This window comes from Protopterus annectens, chromosome 11.part0, assembly GCF_019279795.1.
Source record: "Protopterus annectens isolate FY-2018-M chromosome 11.part0, PAN1.0, whole genome shotgun sequence".
Classification (NCBI taxonomy): Eukaryota; Metazoa; Chordata; order Ceratodontiformes; family Protopteridae; genus Protopterus; species Protopterus annectens.
Window position 1 is genome coordinate 832,337,218 of NC_056745.1, and position 13,991 is coordinate 832,351,208.

The 13,991-nt window shown below is 37.2% G+C and overlaps 1 protein-coding gene across 4 annotated transcripts in view; it reads left to right on the forward strand.

Moving 5' to 3' along the window:
* DENND2A (DENN domain containing 2A) overlaps positions 1-13,991 on the forward strand; it is a 2,268,767-nt gene that overhangs the window by 83,012 nt on the left and 2,171,764 nt on the right. Inside the window, exon 1 of one of the 4 annotated variants that reach the window (XM_044088243.1) lies at positions 145-381. The exons of the other annotated variants lie outside the window; for them this stretch is intronic. The gene's annotated coding sequence lies outside the window, so the exon portion shown is untranslated. Of the gene's footprint in view, positions 1-144; positions 382-13,991 lie in introns of those variants that run through there. 4 annotated transcript variants of the gene reach the window in all.

Consider the following 13,991-nt stretch of genomic DNA (forward strand, 5'->3'; position numbering starts at 1 on the left):
CAAGAGGTTCCCTCGTTCGACTCACGACTGGAGCGCCTTTTGTGTGGTGTCCGTATGTCCTCCCCGCGGTCGAGTGGCTTTTGAAAAACATGCGTGAATGGGCGTGTCTTCGTTGAAGATTGGGCGTCGAGCTGCCACCGTGAAAGTCTACTGCCCATCATTAGTGGACCGGAGTTCCGCTGTGGCGACCCCTAAGAGGGAAAAGCCGAAGAAACAACAACAACTTATTTTATTTCAAAGCAGCAAATTTACTTCATGTGCCAGAGGAAACGCATCAAGGCATCATAAAATTTTAGCTTTTCCAGATATTTGATTATGGCATACCTATGAGCCGTTTCTGACTGCCATTGTGCTCCATACATGGAAGGATGTTTTGTCACGGTGAGTCCTATCTCCATGCTTTGTGTTGTACGAACCAGTGGTGCGTTTTTGGGGGGTGTTTCCCCTTTTCATACCTTTGAGCCATCTCTGACTCTGCAGTCCTACTTCTTACGTGCAACAATTTGTTTTGTAACGGTGATGCTTATCTCCATGCATTGTATTGTATGAACCAGTGGTACACGTTTTAGGAGTGTTTCGCCTTTTCATACCTATGAGCTGTGTCTGACTCTGCCATTGTGTTTCTTACGTGCAACGATGTTTTGTCACAGGGAGTAGGGTTGCCACCTTTCCGAATGGCCAAAGTGGGACATTTGTGCTACAAACATCAGATTTTGCAGGGCTAAACATACCCACGGCCAGTACAAAGGACAGAACTTCAGTTGTTTGCCTGAATAAAAGTTTATTCTTGTAGCATTTTTGTTCCTTATTCTGTTTCGTATAACATTTAGGTGTTTCAGATACAGAATAACTGTTTTATGCAACTATTGCATACAATATAGAAAATAATTTTGTCCTAAAATCTCAGGACATTTGCCATTTTCTCACAATATTTTGCAGGACACAACTGCCCAAAGTGGGACAGGTGGTAACCCTAACAGGGAGTCTTATCTCCATGTGTTGTATTGTACGAACCATGGTATGCTTTTTTTTTCTCTCTCTCTTTTCATAGCTATGAGCCATCTCTGACTTTTGTCATGGTGAGTTTTTTCTCTGTGTACTGTATTGTATGAACCTGTGGTACGCTTTTTTTGGGGGGGGTCTGTTTTCTGCACTGTGGTGTGATTGTACAGTATGTATAATTTCAGGGGGTTTCAGGAGCTTACCCCATACAAAAAATATTTTTTTCTATTTTTATATGTTTTTTGACTCATCGTTTTCAAAATCATACTTCCAATAATCAGTGAGCTGAAAAGGGTGTTGTCAAAGAATTGTAGGAAAACCTTTGATTACATCCTGTTAGATTACAAAACAAAGAAGTTTGTTAAAATTGCAGTTATTACTTTTATCAATGTCAGGTATGTCATGTAAACCAGGGTTAATGAATATATCAGTAGAATAAAATGCATTAATATATTCCGATGTTGCCAAGCAGTATTTATTGTTCAATAAAAACTTAAAGTAATATGCAGAGGGAGAGCATAGTATTTTGTCTCTGTGATAGACCCAAGCAAGAAAGTAAGGAAATGAGTTACTTTATTATGTTAGTTGCTTGCTATAAACTGTTAAAAATTCTGTTCATGTTGTTATTTATTAACTAAGTGGACAGGTAAGTTTGTCCAGTTTTGTAAAAATGTAGCCAAGTTCTTTGCCCTAATATAGCTCTACCCCATTCCAGTTATCCCCTGCAAACTTCTCTATAGTTGCTCGAGGTGAAATTCCTTGTACCTCATTTGCCTACATGTAAAATGTCAAGACACAGAATGTCAAATGCTGCTTTACATAGGAAATCATTGCCAGTGTGATTTCTAAGTGTGCACCAGCAATGACTCACTTGTTTTTGGAGATTTCTCCCTTCTTCAATTTGGTGCCTCAGTGGAGATGGTATATATAAGAATGGGTGTGTGGGAGTGCAGGGTGGCAAGCTCGCTTTGCAAAAAACACATTTTTTTTCCCTTTTGTGGTTTGGGCATTATTTTTTGGTGTTTTAGATTTGTCAGCTTTCTGGAAGTTGTACATAGTAGAATTGGGTAATGGACACAGTTCATTACAATTTCACAAAATGTTTGATTAACAAGCTGGTTGGTGTAGTTTTGACAGTAAGATGTAGAGTCACGACATCTGTAGATTTGCAGTGTAATGTACACCTGCAGGTTCTAATGTGCACTGGTAGAATTTATAATTATATATTGTACTTTGCTGATCTTCTGCATGATGCTTTTCTCTTGCTTGCTGGCCTTTTGACCACAGTGACACCACTTTTCTTTGTATAATTCCATGGCTATCATTATCAAATTCTTGAACCTGATGGCTGATAAAGGTGGACCAATGTCAGTCAATCTCTCAGCTGCCCGTTATTTTTAGCAACATACTTGTTTTTGTCTCAGACATTTGATCTGTTATTCCTAATCGGTACTAAAACTGGTGATTTGGTGAGAAAAGGTGGTGGATCATACTTAAATAATGACAATAATTAGAGTTTTATACTTCATTTACATCACTAAACACATGCTGATTCACATTCTGCTTCTTCTGTTAACAGGACGTATATTTTAAAAAGTATTCCTGATTATTTCTGTAGTTATCCCTGATTCTGGAGCTAAGTTCTGGGAGCCACCAGAGTATGACGAAATACATGTCTGGCCCTACCCTCACTTAGTACAAGACAAATGGAAACAAAACACAAGAGATATGAAGGTAGTCCTGAGAAGAACTTAAGGTTGTAGCCTTGTGTAACCTCAGCATTAATCAGTCTCCCTTATTCTTATAACCTGTAGAAGGAAGCTAAAAAGTAGTACCAGTGAGTAAAAATCCAGGTTAGTGCAATGTTTAGCAAAGACTGCACTGAACTCAGTCGAAGTTAAACATCCTTTATCTTTGAGATGGTTGAACACTCCGTTACACTGAGCGCTATGGTCCTTACTATCTGTGGTATGCCAAATGCAAATGTTTTGTCAATGGCAGATATCACTGAATGAAACATATGTGGGAAACATTGATTCTGTAATAGGCATTCTGATGTAATTATAAATGGCAGCTATTGAATATTTATTGTAATATACAAACCCATAAACGTCAGTGTTCAGATCAGTTTCTAGTTGTTTGGGGAGTGCTGACATTTGTATGGGAATACTCTGCCTGACACAACATGTAGTCTTTCAACATTTCTTGCAGTCTTTCAGTATTTACTGCACTTTGTTATCCATACTGGGAAACAGTATCTTGTTCCTTTCCTTTGACTTTGTTTTCATTTTGCTTAAGTGGGCCTTGTGAGCTGTCCCTGTAAACGTCTGGAGTTCTTTTGGCATTATTAGTCTGAATCCTTTAAATGAAGACTTCAGACTCTTTGAAACCATTGTCTGTCTCTCTCCTTTGCACTTGGTAGATGTTTTCAGTATTGTCTGTTTTTCTGTTTTCATTCCTAGCACCAGATGTTATTGCTGCAGTACTGCTTTACTTTACATGCAACTGTTTCCTTTCAGTTGAAGTTTCAATGTCTCTTAATTCTCTGGGCAGAGCATATTCAGCAGTGGCATTCACAAAATTATGAGCCACTCTGCCATGTTTCTCACCCTTTTCTGTCAGTAATACAGGATGTTTGGACAAGTAATTAACTATAATTTCCTTCACTTTTCTGCATCATACTGTGAATTGGTATGGGTGAAGTTTTCGGGACTCTCTCAGTAGGAAGGGAGGCTGTTATATGGGACTATTGCATGTGGTTTGTAATGGTTATAGTCTATTAATGTGAAGTTTTTTCCAAATTAGTACCTATTGAAAATGTTCATATGATCAGACAATGCCTAGAGGTTCCTTCTCAGTGCTGTTGCATGTGTCTTCCATATCAAATTTGGATCTGCCAACTTTCTTTCCTCATTGTATCTAATGTAAAAGTGTACCAAGTCATAAAGTTTAAAGTAGAAGAGCGATTTTAAACATGTAGTAATGTATGACTGATAGTATCAGAATAAAACCTGGTGTCTGAGCTCATACACTTCACATATTCTTACACTTTTTTCTTTTTTTTTCTGCTCAGAATTTTTTGTTTATAAGTGCCTTCAGTAACAGATCTGTAATTGTACTAACGTATTCTATAAATGTATGTCTGTAACTATATATTTACTTTCAAAGTGTATTTCTTGAATACGTTTTCAAAATGCATTAACAACTTGGTCACTATCAGCAACTTTATCATAATCCTCTGTTTTTGCAGTAAAAGTTGTTTTGAAGTCATTTTGTGTAAATTAACAAAGGTTAAGAATTTGAAAATTAAGTGCTATTTCACAGAACATGATTTCAGTGTTAAAAGTACTTAAGGCATACCTCTGAACCTGCAGATATTGAAAATTGTAACTGGAACAAAGGCCCTTGAAATGTAGGTACATCCAGCCAAAAATCTGAACATGTAATTAGTACAGTATTGAATATCAGATATCATAGTAGGTTGGTCATGTAGTGTAGTTTTCTGTGTAACAGACAGCTTCAAAAGTCATGTGTGATGGGGGTGGAAGAGGTTGTAAACATTGTGTGAAGGACTAAATTAAGCCTGAAATTAGAGACATACCTCCAAAGGTAAGAACATCATGCGCATAAATAAATCAGACCTAAAGACAGAAACATTACTCTAGAGTAGTGACAGTTGAGAAGTCTGGTTAAAGGATATGGTAAGTATTTTTATGGGTAACCATTTGAAATACCGGGACTTGTTAGAGTGAGTCCCAAAATAAGGAGACAGAATGACTAAAAGATTGGTCTTACGTATATTAAGTCCAAACTGGCATTTAGAATATTCCCTTTTTCCAAGATGTGGTGATATCATAGTTGGTAAATATCTATATCTATAGCTATATCTATATTTATATCTATATTATTATTTTCAGGGGTGTGGAAAGAAGTTTAAAGTAGAAGAGCGATTTTCAAGATTGGCTCTAATCCTTTGTTTTCTGTCTTTTTTTTTTTGTCTTGTAGGCACCCGTCATTTCTAGTGCCGGCATTTCGAATGCTGACATTTCAATAGGGAGCCATTTTTATGTGCTTTATTTTAAACATTTTCCATCTGAGCAAAATAGAGAGAAAGAGAGAGATCTTGAAACCTGATATCTCAAAGATATCCACTTTAGTATGACATCCATTGAAAAACATTAATGCTCTTCTGAACTTATAAGACATATTTTCTGCTGTTTATTTATCAAATAGAATCATTACTTGTTTTATAAGCTTTTATTTTTTAACAGTCAAAAAGTCAAATGAAATGGCTGTAAGCATAAAATATGTATAAAATGTGTTAAAAGCATTCACTGCATTACACACACAATATATATATATATATATATATATATATATATATATATAAAATAAAAGCTAGCTGAAAAACACATGAAGTACAAATTCCTACAAATACATACAAGATGGAAAGGATCTCAAGATGCAGATATACATATTATTCAAATTAAGAAAATTGCTTCATAGTTGAGTATATATTCTGTGTGTCCTATATTCAAATGGGAGGGGAGAATTTTGTCACCGCACAATGCAGAGAGCTTGAACACCTGTACCAACTTATTATTATCTCTAGAGGTACTGCAACACAGGGAAAACAAAATATTGCCTACAGTTGCAGCATTCAGAAAATAATGTTTTTTGTATTTAGAAATAATCACAAAAGCAAATATCAAAACCCATGTAGAGTTGTGAGTTCATGTTGTATGCATAACAGTACAGTGCCTGCAGCAGAAGTGGAAGTGTGTTACAACACTAACTGGTAGAGTAAGTGGGTTTTTGAAATATGGCATTTGGGATACCGTATGTTTGTTTAACTATGACAATATTAAACAGTACTGTTTACATCACCGAGGTGTTCATACATGTAAATAATTATTTTGTTTTATTTTATTCCGTTTGGCAACTGGGGTAGAAAACTGATCCAAATGGACCTATTTCAGTCTCATCCCAGACAAACATAAATGACAGTAAACAAGCAAGTTAACAAGAAGTATTATGAATACAAACTGTTGTGTAAAGACAGCCATGAATAAGTAACAGTAATAATAACCAAGTACATAGTGTAAGAAGCAGTAAGAATGGATGATTATAGTAAGGAGGCAAGATGAATAGGGTGATAAAGTGAAATATAGGAGATAGGAAAAGTACGGAAAGGGCACACAGAAGTTAACTGCGTACATTATGTACAACGTGTAAGAGTTGTCAACATACTAGTGTATGATAGTAATATGAGGGAGAAAATCGGTGCCTGGAGGGGGCAGAGACTGTGTGGGGGGGTTTCAGATGATGTGTCCAGTGGGAAAGCATTTGCAGTCTTACTCAGACATGAGATGATCTTTAAGCTGACCATGGAGTGAGGGGTAAGAAGTGAAGTCTTTAAGATTTGGAGGGAGAGTTTCTTAGAGTTTGGGGCCGAGGATGAAGAAGGCATTTTAATGTATCTGGTTCTGGGACACTGAAAAAGTGGACCTGAATGATTTAGACTTCTTAGATTGTAATGGGGGGGTACTGACTAAATTTTAAGCAGCGGCGGTCAAATGTTTTCTTTGAGGAACTTCTAGTGTTGATACCATTACTTTCATTTGTATATGAAATCATTACTTTCATTTGTATATGAAATCATTACTTTCATTTGTATATGAAATCATTGCTTTGAAAATAGCCATGAATGGAAATTTAAAATGTACCATGTTTTATCTGTTCAAAATAATGCAGTGTTGAGTTTATAGAAGTGGCAAAAAGGTGTTTTCAGTTTTATGTTACAAAATGATTCATTGTTTATAATCTGCACGAGCTGCTCACTGATACTTTTTTTTCTAAACAGCAAATATGAGCGGCATCATAAAATAAAATCATCTATGCAAATTCACCCCCCTGTTTGTGAAAGTTTAAACTATTTGTATGATTCATTGCTGGAATGCATGGAATATGTATGTTTATGCAGTGGTGTAATTGCTAGAGCATGTGCGGTGTTGAGTGATACCTATATATTGCTGTAGTGCAATCACATCTATTCAGTCATTCATTCATTCATTCTCCCATCTGTTGTATGTGCACAATGCTGCAAAATTTCAAGACAGGAAATGAAGTCTTAATTAAAAGTCTATCCTAATGTAGTCACAACAGGCTGAAACTTTATATTGTACTGCTATCGGCATGGCATAGCATAATACATTTTTCATGTACAATAGCTGAATATTGCATTCATTTAATGGCAACAGGTGAGACAAGATCATATACTTAACTATGACTGAGAAAATATTAAACATTGCAGAGCAAATACTCCATAATGGTTTTGATTGCTTCAGATGTTATTGTCAATTAATATATTTAGCAGCATTCACACCTCTAACACTTTTTAATCTAATTTGCAGTGAGCCACAGTGATGCCTGTGAGAAAATAATGTTTTTAAATTATTCATAGCAGTGCAACATTCAGGAAACTTGGGTGTTAACAGCAAGGTTGTCGAAAATCTAACTTTAGACTTGAGATAATGTGGACAGCCACATAAACATGTAGTCTTTCAGTAAAATTATGAGCTATGTTAAGGACTCGCAAAACTGCAAGAAAATGAATCAGAGACAGTTAAGTCTGCAAATGCTTGTTTTGCCACTCACTGAATGGCTGTTCTAAACAGTAAGCAACTAAGACAATTTAATGCAGAATAATGCAGTTAAGCATAATGTTGGTTTCAGTGTGTAGCAAGGTTTTCCTATCACAGAGTGCTGGAATATAGTAAGTCATTAACAGTATGCACCAAACAGTTTGATTTTTCCATTTAGTATAAATACCATCGCAGTGGTTGAGTGGTAGCTTTGTCTTGTCGCAGCAAGAGGTTCTCCTGTTCAATTCTCAGCTGGAGTGCCTTCTGTGTGGAGTCTGCATGTCCCCCCATGGTCGAGTGCGTTCGTAAGACATGCATGAATGGGCGTGCCTTCGTTGAAAGTTAGGCGTTGAGCTGGCACCTCAGCACCATAAAAATCTACTGCCAATCATTAGCGGACCGGAGTTCTGCTGTGGCGACCCCTAACCGGGAAAAGCCGAAAGAAAACCAACAACAACCATCTTGTATTATTAGAAAGTTAAATGGCTGTCCTGTTATATTTCAGGCTATGTGGATATACTAACCTGAAGCATACCACTCAACTATCCAAATTTTCACAGAAAGTCTATGCAATTTTGCCTCAAATTTTTGGTCTGTTCCTCATAAAAGTTTGGTTTTCTGGCAATTTTTTGAGGATTAAAGCCTCTAGTGACATAAATTAGAATTTTAGAGTTTACATCCTTTAGAAAATGCATGTAAAAGTAAAGCCTGTTATTGTAGTAACTTTCTAAGTTTATAAAAGCAATATTTAAAATCCGTCCTTGATTTTGAGCCTTTGTTCCCCTGTTGTTTTTGGCTTTGTCCACATTTCTTCTGCTAAGATGCTAAGAGGTTGAGAGGTAGGAGTCCTGGAATACTTTAACTGCGTATAACTGTGTCACTGTCACTTGAGTTCTTCACTGGTCCAATACAAATGAAGTAGAATGTCTACTTTCACCTGCACTGTGTTAGTGGTTATTGTCATTTTTATCATTTTCCTTCATTGTGTGTCCCAGGCACATACATATATGAGAAAGAAAGGGTGCTTGTACAAATGCCAGCTGATACAGTAAACACTTCTTATTTTGTGCTTTTTTCCCCCACAGGTTTAGTAGTTTTCACATCTTGAGTTAGGATATATGTGGAATTTGTGTGTTCTTACCATCTCTGCATGGATTTTGTGTAGATACTTCGGTTTTCTCCCACCTCTCAAAAATTGGTAGATTGCACTAAATTATTCATATGTTAAGTAGGTATTTATTTACCTTTGTGGCACGAGTCTTAGCTGAAAATGGTCCATAATCCACTCCACTTATCTTGTTAATGAGTAAATAATGTTGCATAAGTGGTTATGCAGTGAGGCCCAAGAAAATATCACAGACAGTTTTGAGAAGTGTACCTTTACTGTGGTAACATATTCAGGGCTTTGCAAGTTTGTGCTCATGAGGTTAAACTCCTTACTGCACTGGATGCAAAAATGTTAATTCTGTGGGTCCCACCATTGCATACTCTTATGCACGATGCTGGAAAATCAGAAGGTGCCTGTATTCATTTTCAGGTATTGACATTGTAATGCATCATAAGGGCAATGCTACACTCCTGAGTTGCTGTCTGTTAGATTACATATTAAAAAGAGACCCCATCTGCCTGGGTTGGTGGTAGCATGTAAAAAACCCTACTGTACTTATCAAAAAAGAGAAAGTGAATTTTCCTGTTACTCTGGCCAAATATCCCACCTAGTCAGTATGAATGTAACCTTGAGTGTTCCCTGAAAGTAGCTCTACCAGATGGGACTATCCCAGTCAAAAAACAAAGTAAGTAAATAAATACAAATTGTAGGGGTAAAACAATGTTCACTACTTTTGAAGCTGCTATACTAATTTGGTTTTAATAATTAGAAAAAAAATCTGCTTAAGCATAGGCCAACTAGGCGGCCGCCTAGGGTACCACTCTAGCAGGGGCATTTTTCCAGTAATTTGGATGGTGTAGGTAGACCAGGATGGGGGCACCGGTTGGTGTGGTGGGGTGCAGTGGAGTCTTCTTTTTTTCTTGCCTAGGGCACCACTTGACCAAAGGCTGGTCCTGTCATACCAGATGTTGCCAAAGGTAAGATTTAAGTGCCCTGTTTCCAAGTAAACTGGACAGAAAATAGTTGTAAAATACATATGAAAGTTTTAGACTGTGACTTTAATAACATAAGGGCTCATTACTTTTATTACTCCAGGCAAGTTTCTGTTTTTTTTTTTTTTTGGTTGTTTGGTGGAGCAGCCGAAAGAAGAAGAAGAAGTTTGGTGGGGGTATTTTAACTGTCTGGGTTTTTTGAAGTTTCAGTGCTGAAAGTATAGGTGGAGATTAGGGAGAGTTTTAGCATTTTTCTAAATCTAGGCTTTTTTACTTTCTCTTCAGCAGCATCAGTGATTATCAGATAGATGTAAAAAACTAGAATGGGTGGTGGGATTTTTAAGGGTAAGAATTCTAAATTCTTTCTGGGCATGGAACAGCAAATATCAGAGAACATAAATATGTTCTGCTGCTTGGGGCCTGTGTGGGAATTTGTGGAACAGTGGGTTAGTTCTGTAAATGCCTTTGGTAGAGAAGAAAACTGCTAGTGGACATAATTACAAGATAGATGTTGTATGTTTCAGGCAAGAGCATTGCAAGCATTAGGGGAGTTTTCCTTCCTTTCTTTTTATCTTTATATATAAATAAATATTTTTTTATATAAATAATATATGCAGATATGTAGTCATTTGTTTATTTTTACGTTCAGTGCTGGTGAGGAGAAAGAAGGTGGATAAGAATGAATCCGATTAGAGGAGGCTCATTCTTTGTAAATACAGGACTAAGACTGTATGCCTTTACCTCAAACAACCTCAAAGGTCATACAGCCTCAGGGAAGGTTTTCTTATTTCAATGATGTAATCCCATGATGCAGTAGTTCTAGTATCAGTGAACTCAGTTTTGCATGATTGAGTAATCTTTACCTGAAAGAAATAGGGTGATATAATCTGGCTGGACTCCTGCACTGTGCTTCCCTGGGGTTGCTAGAAGTTCTTGACAGCAGTTGAACTACTCCACTTTTTGTTCCTTTTCATACCAAGTAATGTGCCTCTGGAATGTTCTGCTACAGTGATTTCAAAAATCACCAGTACTGGGCAACTTTAAATTGTTTCTGAAAACTCATCTTTTTTAAATGTAGCATATTACTACATATGGTGTTCTGTCATTCTTTTAGATGTTATTCTGTCTTCTCCTCCCTCTTCTGTTTTACTGTATTTTTTTGTGTTTTTATTGCTCTGTGTTTAGCAGTGAAAGCATGATAGTAAACTTGAATTTTTAGTTTTTGTGTGCGTGTGTGTGTGTAATGAATGAATATACAGAGTACTATGTTTTAAAGAAAGAGAGTGTTTTTGTGTGTGTCAGCATTTCGGAAAACACAGAAATGGAATTTGAGGGTCACATTCTATTTATAGCTCAGTGTCCCCTGTCTGCCATGCATATCAGTCACTATTCACGGTACATTTTTTACGGTGTTGAGAGGGTTCTGCAACATCTGTGAGCATTGTTTACCAGGAAGCTGAGATGCTGAAGTCTGGTGGGGGCAGCCATGGTTTGTGCAGCAGCTGTGTAAACATCACCTTTATATTTCCTACTGTGCTTTGATATTCATTGATACGGAATGTATTTATTTATTTTGTAGCTGTGGAGTATGTACATCAGATAAATGCAAACACATTGTATTATTCTGTATTCATTTTAATTTAAAGTTGAGTGAAATGAACTTCATGGGATCTTTTTTCTGTCACAAAATAGTTACACCAGAATTCAAACAATAAAAGTACAATACATAAAGTACTAGCAGTGAACAATATTAGGACAACATAACAGAGTACTTAACAACAATAGGCTGTTAATGCAGTCCAAAAATTTGCCAGAACTATAATCACTACTGAGTGAGGACCGAGCCCATGAGTACTTAATTACAATAGTACCTGAACAACATTTTTTATGATAAACTTCATGTGCATTGTGATTCTGAAGTGGGAAACACAAATAAGAATGAGCTGTAAATATAGTATGTAAAAAAAGTGCTTTGAAGAATAAAATATGTCCTTCAATCAGAACAGACCAGGGAAACTGTTAAGAGTTTGAAAGCAGAGAATTGTTATGTAAAGTTTGAGGATAAAGGTGTGGCTTTGGGTGGGGGATGTCAAATTGTGTCCATGGTGTCAGAGAGAAACTGATTTTAGATTGCAATAGAATGATAAGGAGTTACTAAAGGAGACTGTTTATGATTCAGAAAACACAAAGCCAAATAGGAGGAGAAACTGAATACAGAAGATATTTTGGCAGAAATACCTCAAAGAAAATGAACAGAGTTTAGATTAGAGACCGCAAACGGTGCATGAAGAAAACAGAGGCAAACCTGTAGGCTAACAGAGCAAAACATAGTAGAAGCAGACATAAGAAGATAAAACCACTGGAAGATTTGAGGTCAGAACTAACTAAGGGAGTGGCCCAACTGTATATTGTAGAGTGATAAAGCTTCAACCATGATCCAGCATTCCTGAATTCAAGTAGAGGTATGGATGCTGGTCGCTGGAAGAGCCATGTATGGGGGATGGTACTGAGTAGCTAGTGCTAGCTTGCTCATTCCTGGGGTGGATGAGGTGATTCGGAGTTAGCCAGTGCACCTGTGCAAGTGAAGCCTTCCCCACTAGCCATTAATTGGGGATGTAGTCTTTGTATTCCAAGTCTGGGATAGTAGCTGTCAGGGAATATGCGTGTGTGTGTGTGTGTAAGCACACTGATTAGGGAGAGGGTGGTGTGGGACATGTTGGTGTAGTCTCTGTAGGGTTCTAGTCTGTGGGGCAAGTAGAGCTAAATGATGAGGCTGCCTAATCCCTGGTAGGGCATGCAGAGGATGCACAAGCATTATCATAAAGCACCCTAATGGCTGCCTGTATGAGGACGTAGCTAGGTGCTTGTCACATCCGTGCGAGGGATTCTCGGAACTGTGGAATAAATGGGTCTGAGTCTGATTGGGATTGGCTATATAGTCTGCAGGCACGGAGCAAATAAAAGTGAAAGAACTAGCGAAGGGAATCTAGGTAAGGAAGAAGATCTGCAGGTATATTTACAAGGTGAAGAAGAGCAAGGACAACTGCACAGACCAAGCACTTCTAGCACACCGTCTTTAAGGCACTAAATGCATTATTATCAAACAAAAACATATGAAGAAAAAGAATGCTTCATGCATTACCAAATTAAATAAAGGGTCTGACAGAGCTAGTGAACTTGTTTGTACTCAGAACTAGGCTTGAATTTGATAACTTTCGTTCATCCACTTTTGTGTAATGGAAGACGTAAAACAAAGGCTTTATCCAGAGATGCAGATGCTTTAAAATATATACATTTCCTGTGAGTGTCTGGATGAGAAGTAACATAGTTTGGCTTCTGTCCAAAATGACATGGCCTTTCTTTTACAATGACTGAGTAGGAAGTGATCGCTTTTTCTCTGATATCTGCCCCCCCGCTTAACCGAGGAAGGGTCAGAGGTAGTGATCTGGAAATAAATGTGTTTTAAACCCCTTACGTCTTTACATATACAAGGCAGAAGAAAGTTACAATAGACAGTCTGACAGACGTTAAGGTAATCTTGGCCCACAGAGTTTCCCTCTTATTTATTTGATAAGTTGCAGGTCCTTATCGCCCTTCTTCTAGTCTTTTTAAAATTGATTTAATTCCTGTGCTTTACATTCTCAAAATTAGTCACTGTTTTTTTTTTTTCACACTACCCTCTCTTCAGGAAAGCCATCACAGACATCCACCAGTCTTAGTTCAGAAAAGTATTTAGTCATAGCTTTCTCATTTCATGACCTGAGATGATGATCTGTTGTTCACATCTCTCTTTGTCTCTCTTTAAATGTGATGGTATCTCTTGAGGTTATGGTAGTCATGTTCTACTGTCCCTATTACCTTTCTTTAAGTTTGTATTGTTATGCTGTTTTTTTCCTTAATCTTTTCTCCCCATGCCCATCTGCCCTTATCCCTTCTCTTAATTACTTAGTTTTTGTGAGAGAGATGGGCATTGAAGACCGTTTATTTTATTATTATTATTTTTTTATTTCATTAACATGTGTCACCAGGGTAAGTGGGCTGATGTGAGTACCCTTTTCAGTCACATCCTGGACCAAATAAGCAATTACGAAGGACAGGCACAAAACACATTGTTTATATGTATAGATTGTAGCAGTGATGGTGAACCTTTTAGGTTTGTCGTGTCAAAAATTCGAAAATGCCTAACTTGACTCTGCTGGTGTGTCACCCCCCCCCAAACAAAAAATGAACATGATTTAATATACA